The following is a 21765-nucleotide window of genomic DNA, read 5'->3' on the forward strand; positions in this document are numbered from 1 at the left end:
CAGACATGCTCTACCAAACACACCTTAAGAAAAGATGATGCGAAACCTACACAAGCCTCTTAGATAGGCTCATCCACCAGAGGGCAGACAGCAGAAGCAAAAATAACTACAATCCTGCAGCCTGCAGATCAAAAATCACATTCACAGAAAGATATACAAGATGAAAAGGCAGAGGGCTATGAACAAGATGAAGGAACAAGATAAAACCCCAGAAAAACAACTAAATGAAGTGGAGATAGGCAACCTTCCAGAAAAAGAATTCAGAATAATGATAGGGAACATGATCCAGGACCTCGGAAAAAGAATGGAGGCAAAGATAGAGAAGATGCAAGAAATGTTTAACAAAGACCTAGAAGAATTAAAGAACAAACAAACAGAGATGAACAATACAATAACTGAAATGAAAACCACACTAGAAGGAATCAATAGCAGAATAACTGAGGCAGAAATATGGATAAGTGACCTGGAAGACAGAATGGTGGAATTCACTGCTGCGGAACAGAATAAAGAAAAAAGAATGAAAAGAAATGAAGACAGCCTGAGAGACTTCTGGGACAACATTAAATGCAACAACATTTGCATTGTAGGGGTCCCAGAAGAAGAAGAGAGAGAGAAGGTACCCGAGAAAATATTTGAAGAGATTATAGTCGAAAATTCCCTAACATGGAAAAGAAATAGCTACCGAAGTCCAGGAAGCTCAGTGAGTCCCATACAGAATAAACCTAAGGAGAAACGTGCCAAGACACATAGTAATCAAATTGGCAAAAATTAAAGACAAAGAAAAATTATTGAAAGCAGCAAGGGAAAAATGACAAATAACATACAAGGGAACTCCCATAAGGTTAACAGCTGATTTCTCAGCAGAAACTCTACAAGCCAGAAGGGAGTGGCAGGATATACTTAAAGTGATGAAAGGGAAGAAACTACAAACAAGATTACTCTATCCAGCAAGGATCTCATTCAGATTCGATGGAGAAATCAAAAGCTTTACAGACAAGCAAAAGCTAAGAGAATTCAGCACCACCAAACCAGCTTTACAACAAATGCTAAAGGAACTTCTCTAAGTGGGAAACACAAGAGAAGAAAAGGAACTACAAAAAAACCCCAAAACAATTACGAAAATGGTAATAGGAACATACATATCGATAATTACCTTAAACGTGAATGGATTAAATGCTCCAACCAAAAGGCAAAGGCTTGCTGAATGGATACAAAAACAAGACCCATATATATGCTGTCTAGAGGAGACCCACTTCAAACCTAGGGACACATACAGACTGAAAGTGAGGAGATGGAAAAAGATATTCCATGCAAATGGATATCAAAAGAAAGCTGGAGTAGAAATTCTCATATCTGATAAAATAGACTTTAAAATAAAGAATGTTACAAGAGACAAGGAAGGACACTACATAATGACCAAGGGATCAATCCAAGAAGAAGACATAACAATTATAGATATATATGCACCCAACATAGGAGCACCTCAACACATAAGGCAACTGCTAACAGCTATAAAAGAGGAAATCGACAGTAACACAAAAATAGTGGGGGATTTTAACACCTCACTTACACCAATGGACAGATCATCCAAAATGAAAATAAATAAGGAAACAGAAGTTTTAAATGACACAATAGACCAATATATTTAATTGATATTTATAGGATATTCCATCCAAAATCAGCAGATTACACTTTCTTCTCAAGTGCGCACGGAACATTCTCCAGGATAGATCACATCCTGGGTCACAAATCAAGCCTCAGTATACTTAAGATAACTGAAATCATATCAAGCATCTTTACTGACCACAACGCTATGAGATTAGAAATGAATTACGGGTAAAAAAATGTAAAAAACACAAACACATGGAGGCTAAACAATATGTTACTAAATAACCAAGAGATCACTGAGGAAATCAAAGAGGAAATCAAAAAATACCCAGAGACAAATGACAATGAAAACACAATGATCCAAAACCTATGGGATGCTGCAAAAGCAGTTCTAAGAGGGAAGTTTATAGCAATACAAGCCTACCTCAAGAACCAAGAAAAATCTCAAATAAACAATCTAACCTTACACCTAAAGGAACTAGAGAAAGAAGAACAAACAAAACCCAAAGTTAGCAGAAGGAAAGAAATCATAAAGATCAGAGCAGAAATAAATGAAATAGAAACAAAGAAAACAATAGCAAAGATAAATAAAACAAAAAGCTGGTTCTTTGAGAAGATAAACAAAATTGATAACCCATTACCCAGACTCATCAAAAAAAAAAAGGGAGAGAACTCAAATCAATAAAATTAGAATTGAAAAAGGAGAAGTTACAACGGACACCGCAGAAATACAAAGCATCCTAAGAGACTACTACAAGCAACTCTAGGCCAATAAAATGGACAACCTGGAAGAAATGGACAAATTTTAGAAAGGTATAACCTTGCAAGACTGAACCAGGACGAAACAGAATATATGAACAGACCAATCACAAGTAATGAAATTGAAACTGTGATTAAAAGTCTTCCAACAAACAAAAGCCCAGGACCAGATGGCTTCATAGTTGAATTCTATCAAACATTTAGAGAAGAGCTAACATGCTTCCTTCTAAAACTCTTCCAAAAAATTGCAGAGGAAGGAACACTCCCAAACTCATTCTATGAGGCCACCATCACCCTGATACCAAAACCAGACAAAGATACTACAAAAAAAGAAAATTACAGACGAATATCACTGATGAATATAGATGCAACAATCCTCAACAAAATACTAGCAAACAGAATCTAACAACACATTAAAAGGATCATACACCATGATCAAGTGGGATTTATCCCAGGGATGCAAGGATTCTTCAATGTATGCAAATCAATCAATGTGATACACCATATTAACAAATTGAAGAATAAAAACCATATGATCATCTCAATAGATGCAGAAAAAGCTTTTGACAAAATTCAACACCGATTTATGACAAAAACTCTCCAGAAAGTGGGCATAGAGGGAACCTACCTCAACATCATAAAGGCCATATATGAGAAACCCACAGGAAACTTCATTCTCAATGGTGATAAACTGAAAGCATTTCCTCTAAGATCAGGAACGAGACAAGGATGTCCACTCTCATCACTATTATTCAACATAGTTTTGGAAGTCCTAGTCATGGCAATCAGAGAAGAAAAAGAAATAAAAGGAATACAAATTGGAAAAGAAGAAGTAAAAGTGTCACTGTTTGCAGATGACATGATACTATACATAGAGAATCCTAAAAATGCCACCAGAAAACTACTAGAGCTAATTAATGAATTTGATAATGTTGTAGGATACAAAATTAATGCACAGAAATGTCTTGCATTCCTATACACTAATGATGAAAAATCTGAAATAGAAATTAGGAAACACTGCCATTTACCATTGCAACAAAAAGAATAAAATACCTAAGAATAAACCTACCTAGGGAGACAAAAGACCTGTATGCAGAAAACTATAAGACACTGATGAAAGAAATTAAAGATGATAGCAACAGATGGAGAGATATACCATGTTCTTGGATTGGAAGAATCAACATTGTGAAAATGACTATATTACCCAAAGCAATCTACAGATTCAATGTAATCCCTATCAAATTACCAATGGCATTATATATGGAATAGAACAAAAAATCTTAAAATTTGTATGGAGACACAAAAGACCCCAAATAGTCAAAGCAGTCTTGAGGGAAAAAAATGGAGTGGGAGGAATCAGACTCCCTGACTTCAAACTATACTACAAAGCTACAGTAATCAAGACAATATGGTACTGGCACAAAAACAGAAACATAGATCAATGGAACAAGATAGAAAGCCCAGAGATAAACCCACACACCTATGGTCAACTAATGTATGACAAAGGAGGCAAGGATATACAATGGAGAAAAGACAGTCTCTTCAATAAGTGGTGCTGGGAAAACTGGACAGCTACATGTAAAAGGATGAAATTAGAACACTCCCTAACACCATACACAAAAATAAACTCAAAATGGATTCGAGGCCTAAATGTAAGACCGGACACTATAAAACTCTTAGAGGAAAACATAGGAAGAACACTCTTTGACATGAATCACAGCAAGATCTTTTTGATCCACCTCCTAGAGAAATGGAAATAAAAACAAAAATAAACAAATGGGACCTCATGAAACTTCAAAGCTTTTGCACAGCAAAGGAAACCATAAACCAGACGAAAAGACAACCCTCAGAATGGGAGAAAATATTTGCAAACAAACCAACAGACAAAGGATTAATCTTCAAAATATATAAACAGGTCATGCAGCTCAATATTAAAGAAACAAACAATCCAATACAAAAATGGGTGAAGACCTAAATAGACATTTCTCCAAAGAAGACATACAGATGGCTAAGAGGCACATGAAAAGCTGCTCAATATCACTAATTATTAGAGAAATGCAAATCAAAACTACAATGAGGTATCACCTCACACCTGTTAGAATGAGCATCATCAGAAAATCTACAAACAACAAATGCTGGAGAGGGTGTGGAGAAAAGGGAACCCTCTTGCCCTGTTGGTGGGAATGTAAATTGATACAGCCACTATGGAGAACAGTTGGAGGTTCCTTAGAAAACTAAAAATAGAATTACCATACGACCCAGCAATCCCACTACTGGGCATATACCCAGAGAAAAACATAATTCAAAAAGACACATGCACCCCAATGTTCATTGCAGCACTATTTACAATAGCCAGGTCATGGAAGCAACCTAAATGCCCATCGACAGACGAATGGATAAAGAAGATGTGGTACATATATACAATGGAATATTACTCAGACAAAGAAAGGAACGAAATTGGGTTATTTGTTGAGACGTGGATGGATCTAGAGAGTGTCATACAGAGTGAAGTAAGTCAGAAGGAGAATAACAAATATCGTATATTAATGCATATATGAGGAACCTAGAAAAATGGTACAGATGAACCGGTTTGCAGGGCAGAAGTTGAGACACAGATGTAGAGAACAAATGTATGGACACCAAGGGGGGAAAGCCGCGGTGGGGTGGGGGGGCTGGTGTGATGAATTAGGTGATTGGGATTGACATGTACACACTGATGTGTATAAAACTGATGACTAATAAGAACCTGCTGTATAAAAAAATAAATACATTAAGTTAAATTTAAAAAAAAGTAAAGATGATGCACACATTGTATACAGTCGTCTAATAGACACACAAGAATTCCCCCCAAATATGAATCTATTTTAGAAAATTCCTCCCGCTAAATGATGGCAGGAGTAACCGAAAATAGCTTTAAAAAACCTAGACATTAGTAGATCTGGATATGCCCAAACTTAGTCTGTGTGACCTCAAGATTTCAGGTCCCTTTAGATATTTGGGGAGGGCTAGAAAAAGAAGTTTTCTCTAGTCAGCAGAGTATGTGCTCACAAAAGGAATTCTTTGTTTCCTGTTCTGTCTTTTTCCTCTGGTTTATTGAAACTACTCCCGATTTATATGATTCTTCTACTTCAAGGAAGCTGCTGCTGTGTCAAGAATAAGAGCATAACTATAGGAAAAAGAGAAGCCCTAGGGTAACAGCAACTTCAATAGAATATTCCACGTGAGCCACTTGGCACATGGCAGGATCACTGTGAACGGTACCACTTGTCATTAACAATAGCATCTATACTTGTTCCTGGTAAATAAAAAGACTAAACAATTTCCCTAAAAAATAAATTGGCATTTTCTAAGAATTTTCTTTTCATTTGCTATTGCCCCATTAACAACAGATAAGTACCATTTTCAGGTAGTAATTTAAAATCGCTGTTAACAACGCTGCCTCAGATACTTAATAAAAGTTTGGCAACTGACTGAACCACAGGGACAAACATAAACAGATCAAGCCCTAGGACGTTAAGGGTAGAAAAGAGAAAATGTCAACAGAAACAGCTGAAGCAACAAAACTGAGCAAAAAACAGAATTGAATAAAACAATGTAAATTGAATAAATTAAACAAATTACATCATCCATGAGGTGGATAACTTGTTCTATGAGAGAACCTGAATCTCTGATATGTGAAACAGCATGCAAATATAAAATGAAGACTTACTGGACTATCAGAGAGACACAGTCAAAAAATATTATTTTGCAGTGTAGATCTGAAAACCTGTCAGTAAAATTTTCACCCTTATCTTGTCCCATCCTAATAAATGATCTAATTGATAAAGAAATAAGGAACACAGTCCATATAATTTTAATAGTAATATTTGCAATCTGTTTAAAAATGTGGACTTTGAAGCCAAAAAGACCTCGATTCTCACTACTCATAAACTTTTAGGCTTTGAGGGAGACACTTATTTTCTCTAACATTTTCTTCATATATAAAATATTACTTACCTCAAAGGGTTGTGAGGATTAACTGGGATCGTGCATTGGAAGTACTTAACACAGTGCCTGGCACATAGTAAATACTTAGTAAATATTAACTATTATACAGCATTGTAACAATTATTTGGGAATACAAAGGACAAAATATAGGACTAATTTTGAGTTGAGAACCCAACTGAAGTAGTAGCAATGAAAAGAGCTACTGAACTCCATTTGGGGCTGAGGTCCAGAGAGACTGAGTGGTTTTCTAAACTGGTAGAAACCAAGAATTTTAATTTCTAATTTTGAGTCTTCCAGCATGACTCTGCACTTCTGTGCCTCTGGGAGTTGCAACTGTGTTAGACCTGACTTCTAATGACAGGAATAGTTTCTCAACGGTTTCTTAAGCCGTACTTAAGAGGGCAAGGCTGGATCACCAATGCGTAATAAGATCTTTAATGAAATCAGTCCTCCAGGATTAAAGGGTTATTTCCCAATTTTCTTACACCAGACTTAAATTGAGAAGGGACTACAACTCAATATCAAAGGAAAAGTTGGTATAATGAATTAATACAGGAAGTACCCAGAGAAACTGTAGTGTCTTGTTGAAAAGACTTCTTAAATTTTTCTATTTTATTACCGAAACTTGACAGTTAAAATACAAAATCTGAAGCAGATATTAGAAACTTTAAGTCTATATTAGAAACTTTTCCTCATGGGTATTTCCCATCTTGTTTACAAAAAATAAAGGAAGTTAGGAGCCAAGGCCATATTTTTAAAGATCTGAATCATTAAACATAATTTTTCAAATAAGATACAGTATCAGATCTCCTTTCCTCCACATGAATTTTGGAATAAAGAAAGGATAAAACAACCTTTTTCAAGGGTAATAGTAATAAGGGAGAGGGACCAATGAAAAGCTGGCTTTACCCAGAACCAACAAAGTTCTGGGATGGGCATTATAAAGACTCTGTGTCCTTTCCAGAGAAGTTGCAGTTGATGATACATTTCTGCCAGTAATATAATGATGGGCCCCTACCTACTGCTTGTTCCATCTCTCTCTTAGAGATGCAAAAAATGGATGAAAAGAGCCAAGCAGTGATATAAGAGGAGCCGTATGCATCATAATCAAGCACATTCATCCATCATACTCAGATATGTGAGAGGAGACATGGGGCCAGGAGTGCAGGAATAGGGAACCAGTGAATGGAACCTTCTCAATCTTATCCTTTTCGCCCATAAATCCAATAAATAAACATCTTTTAAAAACACCTGCTATTCAAGTATATTTAATGGAGTTAAACCATATGTGTGGGCTGGGAAAACTGTAACAGACTGTAATCTTGAAATTACCCACACAAGTCATTCTGCATCACTTGTTCTTAACGGGAATTCCCAAGATGTCATTAAACATGAGTTTCATAAATGAGACTCAAAGGTGGAGAGTGATAAATCAGATAATGCAGTACCCAAAGAAGGAATGGTCTACTTGGGCAACAGCAGAGGGGAATGAAACAAAGAGAATCTCTAAAGTTAAAAGACTACAATCAGTAAATTGGCCTCAAACTACTGAATCTGTATGTTTGTGACAAGTTGACAGGGGACTTTTCCTGTTGCCCTGGAATTGGTGACTAGCCCCCAGACTAAGACCAGTTGGAAAGAACTGCCAACAATTAGGTCTTCTTAAGAGGTTCTCACATTAGCTTTGCTACCCAGTGGCCCCCAACCTTTATAAGCAGAAGGCTTATGATTGCTGAGAAACCTCAAGAAAAATACATCCTGGCTGTATAACCAATGCCTTCCCAAGACTGTGGCCTGCCTGTTGAGGAAACCCCAGCTACGGGGTTCACCAGTTAAGAGGAAGAAGGACCAGCAAGTGTTACAGAGTCAAAGATGTCAAGCAGGAGCCAGAAACTCCACCAAGCAACCAGGCTTTGGGGAATTCCCACAGCAACCTGCCCCAAGAACACACACGTGCGCCCCCTGAGAAAGCCAGGCAAGGGGCTCTAGCATACAGTTCCTACTTTTCCCACCACTCCCTACTGTGCCAATCCCCTCAATGTGGCAGGAACCCCAAGTCTGGCTTTCTCATGGGAATTCTTGCCTTCTCCCCCAAAACTCAAATGCTTGTCTCAATGCCAGAAGAGTTAAAACCCAAAAGAAGATTGAAAGAGATCTTGCCTTCTTTTTTAAAGCAGCTCCCTGAAATCTAGGGTCAAACCTAGAAGAGATGGGATTAGAATTTTTAAAAAATATTAGTTGAGGGATTCCGTGGTGGCGCAGTGGTTGAGAGTCAGCCTGCCGATGCAGGGGACACGGGTTCGTGCCCCGGTCCGGGAAGATCCCACATGCCGTGGAGTGGCTGGGCCCGTGAGCCATGGCCGCTGAGCCTGCGCATCCGGAGCCTGTGCTCCGCAACGGGAGAGGCCGCAACAGTGAGAGGCCCGCGTACAGCAAAATATATATATATATATTAGTTGAGTTTCCAATAACTGAACATGACTAGAAAATATAGAATTACTCTGAGATAATACTATAGCTAACATTTCTCCAACATTGAACATATTAGGCACTGTGATTTAAACAGAGTAATCCAATGAATCCTCACAACAATCTTTTAAATGATTATTGTAACTGTAAGAGAGCTCAATTTGCCACCCCCAAATGTGTCTCTGGCATGAGGATTATTTTAGGCTGGTTGCTTTTAAGAAACAGAAAGTTCAGGAAGAGCATTTACCTCCTCCTCCCCCTTAACAGCATTAAAGGATTTAGATAGGGAACCTATCCCAGGAAGGGAGCCATCACCAGAGCCAACCATAGGGAATCAGAGCATGGTGTCGTAGATGGGGCAGAACTCAGCAAGGCCTGTTTGACCAAGTCCCCTCTGTGTCCCATTGTCTCTGCATCATAGCAAACATGTGATGACCAAACATCTGTTGTTCCCATCTTCCTGTAAATTGTTTTCTTCCCCTTTGAAGTCCCAAACCCCTATCCCTTCTCCTTTCAGGTAACATATAAGCCTCAACTGCCTAACTTCTCCTTGGGTCTCATTTTTCTTATGGACCCCCTGTATGTACGTAATTAAAATACTGATTTTTCTCCTGTTAATCTGTCTCATGTCAATTTAATTCTTAGACCAGCCAGAAGAACACAGAAGGGTAGAGGAAAATATTTTCCTTCTCCAGGACTATTATCACTCCCATTTTACAGATGTGGAAACAGATGCATTAAAAGTCAAGTAACTTCCCTGTAGTCACACAACTAGCATATGTTGGAACCAGGCAGTTCAGGTTCTCTCTATTAATCACCACAGTCTTCTACCTCTCCAAATTAAGAGGTTACAAAAGGAGACACAAACATGTGCTTGAAGGAGAAGATTGGAAACAAAAAACATTCCATATTACTATCCTACTGAGTTCAGCTGTTCAATAAACTGGTTACATGTTTATAGGAGAGGCTTAATAAATATTTAATAAAATTTGTTAATTATGAAGGGGGCTAGGGACCATCTACTCATACCATTTTCAGATATTCTTGTATTTCTAAATATAAAACATTATCACTCGCTTTATCCTTTGTACTGTATTAATTGAAAATAATATAAAGTTAAACACAGACACATTGCCTATTTAAAGCTCAGTAATTTTCTTAAAAGATATTTAGTTCATTGACATATATATAAACTACCAAATGTAAAATGGATGGTTAGTGGGAAGCAGCCTCATAGCACAGGGAGATCAGCTTGGTGCTCTGTGACCACCTAGAGGGGTGGGACAGGGAGGGTGGGAGGGAGGTTCAAGAGGGAGGGGATATGGGGATATATGTATACATATAGCTGATTCATTTTGTTATACAGCAGAAACTAACACACCATTGTAAAGCAATTATACTCCAATAAAAATACTAAAAAAAAGATAGTTCATCTAATTTTCTAATGAGAACCTTATATTTATTACTAATTGACACCTGAATACTTGGGAAGAAATGGTCCAGTTTCTTTCTAAGAATGGGAAGAAATTTGGTTAAAAGGTACACATTCCCAGCATCTCCTACATTTAAAATCAGTTACAATGATTTCATCTCTAGCTCTTTGATAATAATGGGCTACTTCTCCCAAAAGGTCTCTCAAACCTCTGATTTGCAGAATTTTGTCTGAGCTTCAACGACTCAGTAAAAATATACTCTTCAGAAAGAATAAGCTCGTCCACCTCACTGATTATTATAGATAATCTACTGCATTTAGCTAAAATGAGGAAAGTTTTAATTGCTTGCCTTTCCTGTAATGTCTACCTGTGAGCCTCTATTTGTGGGCTGTAGTTAGTCTCTTAGTGTAGATGTTTATTTGCTTGCTCATAATCTAAAAATAAATAGATATAAAACCTAAGCCTTCTCTGTGTCATGTTGTTTCCTCTCCTTATTAACTGGGGAGCCTGTACTTCCTTCGGTCTTGCTCTTGTTTCAAATGTGTTATGAAAGGCTGGTTCCCTGTCCTTGCTGACCTGCTCTAACTGGAACTCATTTTGTGTCCCGGCCCCTCTGACCGCCCCGCAGGCTTCTGCTGTTTCCTTTCTCTGTCCTTGCTGATCTGCCCTTGTTCTATTCAGCAGATAATTGCTTTTTGCATTTCAGATCTTAAAAACAGCCCGATGCTCTGGTTTTCTTATCTTTCTTTGCATCAGCATGGTTATCTCTATGCTTTGCCTTTAATACTGTCATATTTTTTACTTTTAAAGAAATTCCCAGAACTGTTGCACGCCACTTTTCCTCTGAGAGTCAGTGTCCCTGGGATAGTCTCCTCAAATACACTAAGCTCAGTTGTGTGTCTGTTTTACCCCTCTCTGAATTGTGATCCTTCCTTAGTTACCCCTTAGTGTTCTGCCATTGCCCCCCTACAAGTGACTGAACAACTCACTCAGAACTGTAATTACTCGACTTGCCGTGTATTGAATTACTGGTGTGCTTGTAGCCTCTTTCACTGAAAGTCATTGGTGTAACTTCAAACAAATATTATTCCCATTGCGATGAGTCTAAGAAAATACAACTAGAGCTATATAATCCAGAACATTCTCTCCCAGTGGCTGTATTTTCTAAAGTCTGGTTACTTTCAGAAACGTTCTTTTATATGAGTCTCTTTTCTTTATCTCAGTTCAGCTAATCATTTTATTTTATTTACATATTTATAAGCAGCTTTAGGCATACACAGCACTTTCAGAGCAGTAAAGAGAACTGAAATCAAAACATGGTCTTTGTCCCAAGAGCTTACAATCTATTTTCGAATTTCTGGTATTTTTCAGAACTGCCCTAAATGAGTCTTTTAGGAGAAAGCTTGACTATACAATAGTAATTGCAATATCTGCAGAACCCAGACAAATCAGAAATAAATGTATTTTATCCCAGACATAGCTATCAGGGTTGTGAATATGTAAATAGGTTCTGTCCTTTCACACCTGAATGAATGGATTATATCCTGCAGAAAACTGCTTGCTTTTGAGAGATTTAATTAAGACAGGAATGCAAGAGTTTTCTTGGGACAAACAGGATTACAGCATTTCAAAAATCTATGAATATGTTGCACTCATCCAACTTAACATTAGTTGGGTAGATTTTCTTGCTGTACTTCTGGGTGACTTTTGAATACAGCATTGAGCAAAAATCCTAATAGTTATGGAAGTCTTTGGTGGAGGGGAATGGTGGTGTGCAAACCCAGGAATCTTGGAACAAACAAGCACGTGGAAAACCAGGATTACATATCCAGCGTTTATTGCGAGAAACTTCACTAAAACTACTCAGAGCTAAAAATATCCTCAAAGATGATTGCCAATAAATATATGCATTAAAATTAAGAGAGATAAGAACTGTAAGCTCCCCGACGGCAGGGAATATTTTCTATCTCGGTGGGGACTATGTTTTGGTCACCATTAGGCATGTGGTCATCCTGCCTACCACGTGGTTCTTGCATAATCTGTGACTTAACAGCCTGCACCACTGCCTGCCCTAGGTGCTGCCCAACCCCCCTGGAATTCCCTAGCAGAAAACTCCTGCTACCCTCAGGTACTGCAATTACATCTTCGACTTCACTGCAAGACTATTAATTCTTGGATGGAGTCTTTGATTCCTGGATCCCCAGGGCTTTACACAGAGCTTGACACAAAATAGGTTTTTCAATAAATGCTGGTTGATTGAATAAATGAATTAAGGGATGGATAGACAGATGGAATTAATTGAACTGAACTAATCATAAATGGTAATTTTATGTTCTAAGCTTAATCACTGTTCACTCTAACTCTCTCAGGAAATCTATTCATGTTCCTCATTTCTTTTCTCCCTAAACACACAGGCATCAATTGAATGATTTTAAAGGGTGCCGCACTGATTAGATATCCTACTTTTGCTCCCAAAATAGAAATTTTAAAAGTCCTTCAGTGTCTGCGTCGCCAAATATTTTATTGCACAGTGTGAGCTACTGCCATGCCATTCAAGATTAAAAATAAATAAACGGGTAACTTTGCTATTTGATTCTATTGTAATTATCCAGATAGCCTTAATGTCTTTTTTCTCCCCTATGAACATTTCTTCTATCAAAAGAAAATCATCTTTCAAAAAAATACTCTGGAATAACTTACAGAACCTCAGAGATTAAAAGCAGACTCATTTAATTCCATTTTGCATCTAGACAATGTTATTTCTGTTTGTATTAATAGTAAGTTTATTAATAACATTTTTTTATGCCCCCATGCCGGGTATTGTGTCAGATGCATGAGCTATATGAGGACAAGAACAAAGGAAGGGGGCTTCCCTGGTGGCACAGTGGTTGAGAGTTCGCCTGCCGATGCAGGGAACGCGGGTTCGTGCCCCGGTCCGGGAAGATCCCACATGCCGCGGAGCGGCTGGGCCCGTGAGCCATGACCGCTGAGCCTGCGCATCCGGAGCCTGTGCTCTGCAACGGGAGAGGCCACAACAGTGAGAGGCCCGTGTACCGCAAAAAAAAAAAAAAGAACAAAGGAAGGGTTAGTCTCTAACCTCATGGATCACACAAATCCAGTGATCCTGGATGGCTAGATGATGTTCTTAAGGTTTCCAGGTCAGGAGCACAAATGCATCCATCCCTCTATTCCCTGTGCCTTGCTGTTCACTAGTGTTTGGTGTACTGCTTCACCAGCCCTACGTTGTCTGCGTAAGCTACCACCTTCAATCTCTTGCCGTCTGCCAAACACCAAAGTCTTACATAAAAGTGAAAATTAAGCTCTCACTTAACAAATAATTATTGAATAACTGAAGGTAAAATGCAGAGTGCTAGAGGCATAAGGCAGTTTTTCATCAGTCTTTTAATGTCTTCCTGTCAAGCTGCAGGATGGAAAGCGGGGGTGGCTGGGAGATCGGGAAATAGGTGCTTGTCAAGAAGAACACAATTGAAGTCAGAAAACAGAATCAACTATTAAAAACAATTAAATCAGAATTTTTTATGTTACAAGGAAAATCATTCATGCTTTTCCTTCCCGTAAAAGAAAAATCACAATGAATATAAATTTATGGCAAGACAGAGATAGATGGTAAAAGACATGTTTTCCTTTTTTTTCCCTTGAGGCATACACATGAATTTAACTGTACAAAGTAAGTGGTGTCAAGAAAGTAGCAAGTGAGTTTTGTTTGCAAAATTTCAATTTGCAAATGGCATCAATTATCGGAACACAGAGGGATTTATTGGCTAATCCTCTAGATAACTGAATCATAGTTTAATTTCAAATATATATATTCATTTTCTCACCAAGAATAACTCTCTTCTCCTTGAATATAGGGCACATTGTCCTTTTTGGTCATTAAAGAAGTAAAATGTACAGATGTGTTCTTGGTGTTTTGAAAAAGGCAATTCACCAAAAGTCTTGAAGAAATAAAGCAGTGACCTGTAGTAAAGTGTCATATTTTAACACAAGACCCAGTTGCCATAATGGGGAAATGTATTTTGCTTTAAACCATAGATTATCATGGGTTCATTCTCATCGAATGACATAAAACGTGATCCACAACTCTCCTCGGCCCTCCTATGGGAAATTCAGCTGAAATGAAATCAGTTACTGACTTCCTCTTATTCAATTTCTAAAATTCAAGAAAAGGTTAGATTTGAGGGGTCTGCTTTAGCTTTAAACACAGTGTATGTGAAATGAGAGGGGAAAAAAAGAGCTTCATTTGAAACTTCCAAACTGGAAGATGAAGGGCCTCACACATTTAGTGATGGTACAGCAGCTTTCACTGTAAGGTTCCGGATTTGAATTCTGGCTAAATCAGCAGTGATCAGAATTGCTACCAAGCAGTGAATCAATAAAAACATCTAAGGAAAATAATCATCTCTCACACTGCTGAATTGTTGGCACAATGGGCAACCTATGTGGCAAGGAGAGAGCCAACATGGGCCTGAGGAATGAATTAATCTTTCAGAGATTTTTTGTTTCTTTCTATAACACTTAGTGATGGGAGGACAGTAATAGTATCAGGATGCTGCCCATCTATAAGGCTTAGTTAAATCTAATATTTCTATCTCTAGAACTGAATTCAACCACTCAAGTGCAATCATTTATCTATTTCTCATGTTGTAAAACACTTGGAGAGATGTCATTCTACAGGTTAAACAAGAAACTTAAGACATGCACCCGTACTAAAGTATGGAAAGTAATCAAGACAATAAAAATATGTAACATCTAAAAAGAAACCTCTATTAAAGTTTGGAGTGAGAAAACTTACTTCCAACCGTGGTGCTTAAATACATTCAACAAAGAGAAAAAGTCTGGGTTGGGTCTTCAGAAACTTAGAGAAAGGCACTGTTTGTGGATGGAAGAAATGGAGGATTAAAGGAGGTATTACAGGCAAGGTTACTACGTGGCTTCTATGGGTTTATGGGGCAGGACAAAAACTGTAAATGTTGAAATTTCCTCATCCCCTAACACTTGTCTTTATCCCCCTTCAGCTTCTTCCAACCCCCCCCCCAACCTCTAAGTAGGATTGCCCAACTAGAAGATATTAAGTTAATTTAATAGGAAAAAGAGAGAGAGAGAGAGAGAGAGAGAAAAGATGAAAGAAAATGAAGAGTAAAAATCCAGGAACATTAGAAGGAGGGAAACACTTTTCTCAGAAGCTTTGAAAAGGGAGCAGAGCCCTGCGAAGGCAGTGGGTAAGAGGCATTTATTCCCACAACAATCACCTGAGGTTTTACTTTCTTTTAGAGTATGATGCTGAGACTCCAAGAAGTGAGTAACCTTGTTAAGACTGAAGGAGGTCAGAATACACCACGTTAAAATGCACCACTTAGGCAGAGGGATTATTTTGCGCTGAAAGCAATTGAGAAAGAGCAGACTCAAAACAAATCTCTCCACTCTACCCTCCCCTTATTTGCCTACACTAGACTTTTATGCCCTTAGTATCCAGAGATGGCACTAAGGGGTATCATAACAAACTTTACAGACAACTCTTCTCTCCCATTAGTTTCCCTGTATATTTACCTTCTCACAGTTTGCCATCCCTAAAAACCTAAACCTCTTTTCCTTGTCTTGTCACTTTTCTAAAAATGTGTTGTTCTTTGTTAAAATGATATATAATCCCCAGATTCCAGCCACTCCTTTGGGGTTGTCACTGTTTTTCTATGAAGGCCTCCACATGTATATTATGTAATAAACCATTTATCCTGCTTGTCTGTCTTTTGACAGTTTAATTTGCAGTTCCCCAGATACTGAACATAAGAGGGTAGAAGAGAAAGTATTTTCCCTCCTGTACAAGGTCATGCAGCTGGTAAGTGCCCAGAGTCAAGCACAGGTTGAACTGATTCCAAGCCCATGACCTACTCTACACCAAATGCCTTCCCTTTGCATGGGCAGGAAAGTATGTGGTATGTACTGTGGCTGAAGCATGGGGTAAAGAGGAGAACACGAGTATGTCCAAGAAGGGTCAATAGCAGAGGGTCAGAATATCTTAGTAGGAATTAAAGAAAGAAGTGTTTCCAGTTGTAAATGAAGTAACTAATCTTCCCCCAGCATCCTTAGAAGGGAAGGAAATTAGATCCTAAAAGTTAGCAACAGGAAATAGTGTGCAAAGTGGTGATTTAAGTCACATGATGGAGAAACCAAAGGAAGATTCGTGGGATTATAATGGCATATAAACCTTCTGAGTTCAAGCTGCAAAGTTGTGAATAAATGGTCCCTGGTTTTCCATCCTAGGCTCCAGTGTTGCTGGTTCTCAGATGCAGACTCTTTCTCCACATGTCCTGGCACCACTCTGCTGTCTGCAGAGGTCCCAAGATGATCAGTCTGGGGCCTGCTTTTCTAGTTATAAAACAGGAGGATAGCACCTGCCCAGTGTTGAAGCAGCAAGTACAGTAGACACATTAGTGCCTAAATGAAGCCTTTTCTTTTCTCTCATGTAATCAGAAGAATCAGCGAAGGAGATGGAGGGGTAAGAAAGCACTGAAAAAGAGACAACTCAAGAGACCCAATACTTCAGCTGTCTGAAGCACTTTGTAAAAGGCATAAATACACCTAGAATATTTTTTCTAATATTTATAGGGTATTTTAAAACATATCTCTTAGGAATCAATAAAGTAGCCTTTGCAGTAAAGCTGTCTCATTTCCATCTCAACAACTATTGTCTAAGAAGGAGAAAGAGAGAAGAAAACTTTCAGACATGTTTTAATTGTGTTTATTTCTTCTGTCTTTACGTGTCATCTTCAAGCTCACCTCTTGTGATTTAATGACTTAACTTTGCTTATGGCAAAGGCTTGATGTACCTTTTATTTAAGCTGAGAATTCAGTGCTTAAAAAGAGACCTAAGCAAAACATTTTACAGACTATTCCTGAGACAGCTCAGAATTAAACTGTTAAATGTTCTACTATAATGAAATTTTGTATAACCAGCAGAGAAGTAACTGTTGGCCATTTATCAGTTTTTCTAGTTGCATTTTTTTTATGCATGGGAAGCATAATTAGAAGCCTCCACAGGTGGAAAGTCTTATATAATAACAGTACATTTTATCAGAACGGTGCTCTTTAATTTGCAAATTTTAGAGCATTTTACAGTGATGATCTATTAGCAATAATGACTAGCATATCTTTAAATAGTTAACATAGAACTGTGTGTAGAAGAGTGTACCCATGATCTCAACTATTGGTAAATATGTGCAAATAGGTCAACATTTAGATCTTATATGTTAGATGGTATCCAAGGATGGAAAAATGTACACTGGATAAAGTGACTAGAATTTACATTTTCAGAGTGCTTGTTTTACAAAGACATTTACACGTCATCCATCCTTTAATTCTCATTACAGCTCTCTCTCTATTTTAGAGATAAGGCAGCTCAGACCAGGAAGACAAGAGCTTTACGTGAGGTCCTCTATCTGGTGACTGTCACCCACACCCTTCTGAGTCCAGTGTCCATCCTCCTTATGCCATGGCCACCTGTTGGGCTTCCCCATGGAACTGCTGGGTGATGGAGCCAGTCACCTCAGCTTTCTGAATCAGCTTCCTCCTCTGTGAAATGAGGCAGTGGTTCCAGATAACTAATTCACCTTCTCCCAGAGCTGTAAAAACTCTACAAAGTTGTCTAAATTCTACTCTAATCAGGAGGAAAAAAGCCTAAGTTGCAACGTAAGCAAAATGTGTGCTCTGTGGGAAAAAAGAATTATGACGTTTATAAACAGTCATGTCGCTTTATAGAATGTTGAGGTCCCTGAAGACAGCTGGCGGAGGCTTTTTCTTCTCCTCTACCTTCTCCCCTTAGCTTTTTATTCATAAGACATAGAAAAAAACTTGCCTCCGTCTGGCAGTGTTTGGGGGTGTCTTATTTGTACATTGGTGTAGTAGTATCTAAACTAAGTCGTGAACTACTTACGTCATATGAAAACAATTTAGGAAGATATATCAGCTTTCAAAAATGAAACAACACAATAAAAAATATCAGAGTATATCTTATTAATAAAAATTAGCCAAATTTGGAAGAAATGAGTAAAACATTTGGGCACTGTGCTTTTCAACATCATATAAGGGTATTATTTAAGAGGTCTGGCCAAGAATTAGAGGAATAAACTTTGTTTGACTCTACTACTGATGAAGGGTCCCAGATCCAGTGAAAGTACACATTAACTTGTAGATGTTTGTATAATAGCTACATAAATGATTTCTGTCCAGTAGAAAAGATAACCCTAAAAGTTATGATTGATTGTACGCACATTAGCCAGTTTTGTATCTAACAGCCATCGTAACGTCTTTTATTAAATTGCTTATAAATACTCAGCTCCTCAAATAATTGTTTAGCTAATCTCAACATCGTATTGGTTCCCTCAATAATTAATAAGCTGAATGAAATCTTTTACATGTGTTCATTTTATTTTGGTATGAAAATCATATCTTTAAAAATATAATACTTTGACAATCCTATCGTCAAATAAGGATAAATATTATTCTATAAAACTTTGGTTTCGGGCTTCCCTGGTGGCGCAGTGGTTGAGAGTCCGCCTGCCGATGCAGGGGACATGGGTTCATGCCCCGGTCTGGGAGGATCCCACATGCCGCGGAGCGGCTGTGCCCATGAGCCACGTCCACTGAGCCTGCGCGTCCGGAGCCTGTGCTCCGCAATGGGAGAGGCCACAACAGTGAGAGGCCCGCATACCACAAAAAAAAAAAAAAAAAAAAATTAAAAAAAAACTTTGGTTTCAACTGTAGTATATAGATGAATATAAGCAGTCACACTGTAAATTGTATTTCTTATTGTGAATCTTGGTCAAACGAGTTTGAAAGCCTCTGAATTAGTATTTTATTCCATGACCTCTTGAAATCACCTCTATTTCTCCAATTCAAATGATCCTGCTTTATTGTTTCTCCTTATTTTTAAATTTAAGCTTCAAACAACCAATATTTTTTCATGTTTCTCTAAGAATTACCTGCAAGAAGTCCAAATCCTGGGAGTAATTTTTTTAAAGTCACTAAAGTGTCAGACGACTGATAGCAAAATCTCTTCCTGGGGTGGACAGTGCCCTGCGGTGTGAATTGGTGGTGAGGCCTGCCCCAGTAGCCGACTGTCAATTGCTCAAAGCAAGCACTGCTTCTTGGCCAGCTGATGTGCGGGGAGAGACTGGGAAAATGTCAGAAAAAGGGTAAAAGCACAGAGATGACAAACCCAAAGTAAATAAAGTGGTGGCAGGAGTCATTTACTGACTTAGCACAACATATCATGTGGCATTTTACAATAACAGCAAGATTACTACATGGGAATTCAATTCATAAATAGCTAGAATCCCAGTAATAAAAACAGGAAATCAGGGCACAACAGGGCTGTATTAAAGCCACAGCAAGAGGCCTGGCTCAGGATTTTCTCATTCAGACTTGGGTTCCATCTGCCTGTTGGCATCATGGTAACTTTGGCTTCTACAGAAAGACTTCCTTGTGGCTTTTCCACTGGGAACACAGTTTCTCTTCTTTGATTCTCAACCAAACCAAGGGGGATGCAAAAGTTTGGTGAAATTTTGATTGAAAACTCTGTAACTTTTTCAGTGATAATTCTCTTTGAGAATCTACAATGATAGAAATTACATTGTTCTCCTAGGGGAGAAAAAATATACTGCAGTGAATTGCAACTGGTAATACGGTGGATGCTTTAGAATTTGCTCTGATATGTCATAAAATATCATTGTGTTGTGTACAGTCATCTAACATTTCAGTTGAAATTTGTCATTGCTGCTGTGGTTCAAGAAAAAGTCCCTATTCACATTTTTTTTCGTGCAGTAGCGCAGAATGCCTATACTTGCAACCGGACAGATTCTAAACCTGAAATTTTGGCAGTGGGTAAACTGGACAGATAGTATTTGTAAAATTCTTCAGCACCATGATCCGTTCATGTTATCAGAAAGCAGTAAATAGCCACAATTATTGAGAAAGCAAGCTTGATATATTACATAAAATACCTCTCTGATAACAGGAACTATGTATTACTTTCAGTATATTATAGCAGAGATGATATTTAAGTACATCTGTACTCTAGGTTTTTTTTTTTTTTAACCAATAACTGTCATATGACCTTTCATTGATCAAGTCAACCTTCTCATTTCAATCTCCTCAATTCACAAATGAAACAAATAGTTCAATTTCCATACTGAGACAAACAATAATAAAAAATAAGTGAAATAATATAACTGAATGTGTTTACAGGTTATACTACGCTGCAAGATATGAAACGTTTTAACACATATCTTAAGAAACATTTTATGTGCATATTCAATGTTTCAATTAATGTGTTTATGACTTATAATGTTAAACTTCAAGATTGTAAGCGATGTCCATCAAAAAATTATTAGCTTGGGGCTTCCCTGGTGGCGCAGTGGTTGAGAGTCCACCTGCCGATGCAGGGGACGCGGGTTTGTGCCCCGGTCTGGGAAGATCCCACATGCCGCGGAGCGGCTGGGCCCGTGAGCCATGGCCGCTGAGCCTGTGCGTCCGGAGCCTGTGCTCCGCAATGGGAGAGGCCACAACGGTGAGGGGCCCACGTACCGCAAAAAAAAATTATTAGCTTGACGGTACAAAGTTTAAGCAAAATTCCTGATTTCAGCTATTTAGGAGTTACAGGTCAAGGGCAGATTTAATAAAATGTACATCTAATCAAGTCAAAAACCCTACATGTGATTCCCCAAAGTCAAACATTCTTAAAGGGAGAAAACAAATAAACCTGGTGACAAAATGGAGTCTCTCCTGAAAACTGGGAGTTTTTGCCATTTTCACAGGTCAGAAAAACGTGAGATTATATGAGATGGCTGAAGAACATTTGAGTGCACAGAATTTAACATAATATCTTTCATTATATAAAAAGAAAACCCTGAGAAATTACACATTATATCCAGTTTATTACCTAATGGCTTGGAGAAGAGACAGGGACAGTTAGCACTCTGACAAGCCACTCCTTAACTATGGAAACAACCAATATAATGGGATTAATGCTCTCAGGTGGCAAGCAATGGCTTGGAACTTTATAACCCACAGAAACAACCAATTTTCTACTTCTCTGAAGACAGAGCTTCCATTAGGTCAACAGAGCATGACTTCTACAGCCGCCCTACAACTACTCTCTGACCAGATGGCATCTGCCACAGAAGGATGTACGTATGACAGGATGCTTTAATATAGAAACAAAGATATTCCACAGTGCCTAGAAAATATGGAATGTGGCAGAGTAGGTCAGTGCCCGCTCCCTAGGTTTGCCATAGATTTATCAGGATTTCTAGAGCAGTGAATAAACACACTCCACCAAGCTTTAAAACAAGCAACACTGATCTGTTATTGCATTTCAAAAAACAAGAAAACATACACACTACCTCTGCAGATGATGGTTTGTTCTAGACTGGGTTGAAGTGTTAAGAAGAAAAAGGGATTTTTGACAAAATCTTTAAGAAATTATCTTGTAAAT

Source organism: Globicephala melas, chromosome 4, assembly GCF_963455315.2.
Source record: "Globicephala melas chromosome 4, mGloMel1.2, whole genome shotgun sequence".
Lineage (NCBI taxonomy): Eukaryota > Metazoa > Chordata > Mammalia > Artiodactyla > Delphinidae > Globicephala > Globicephala melas.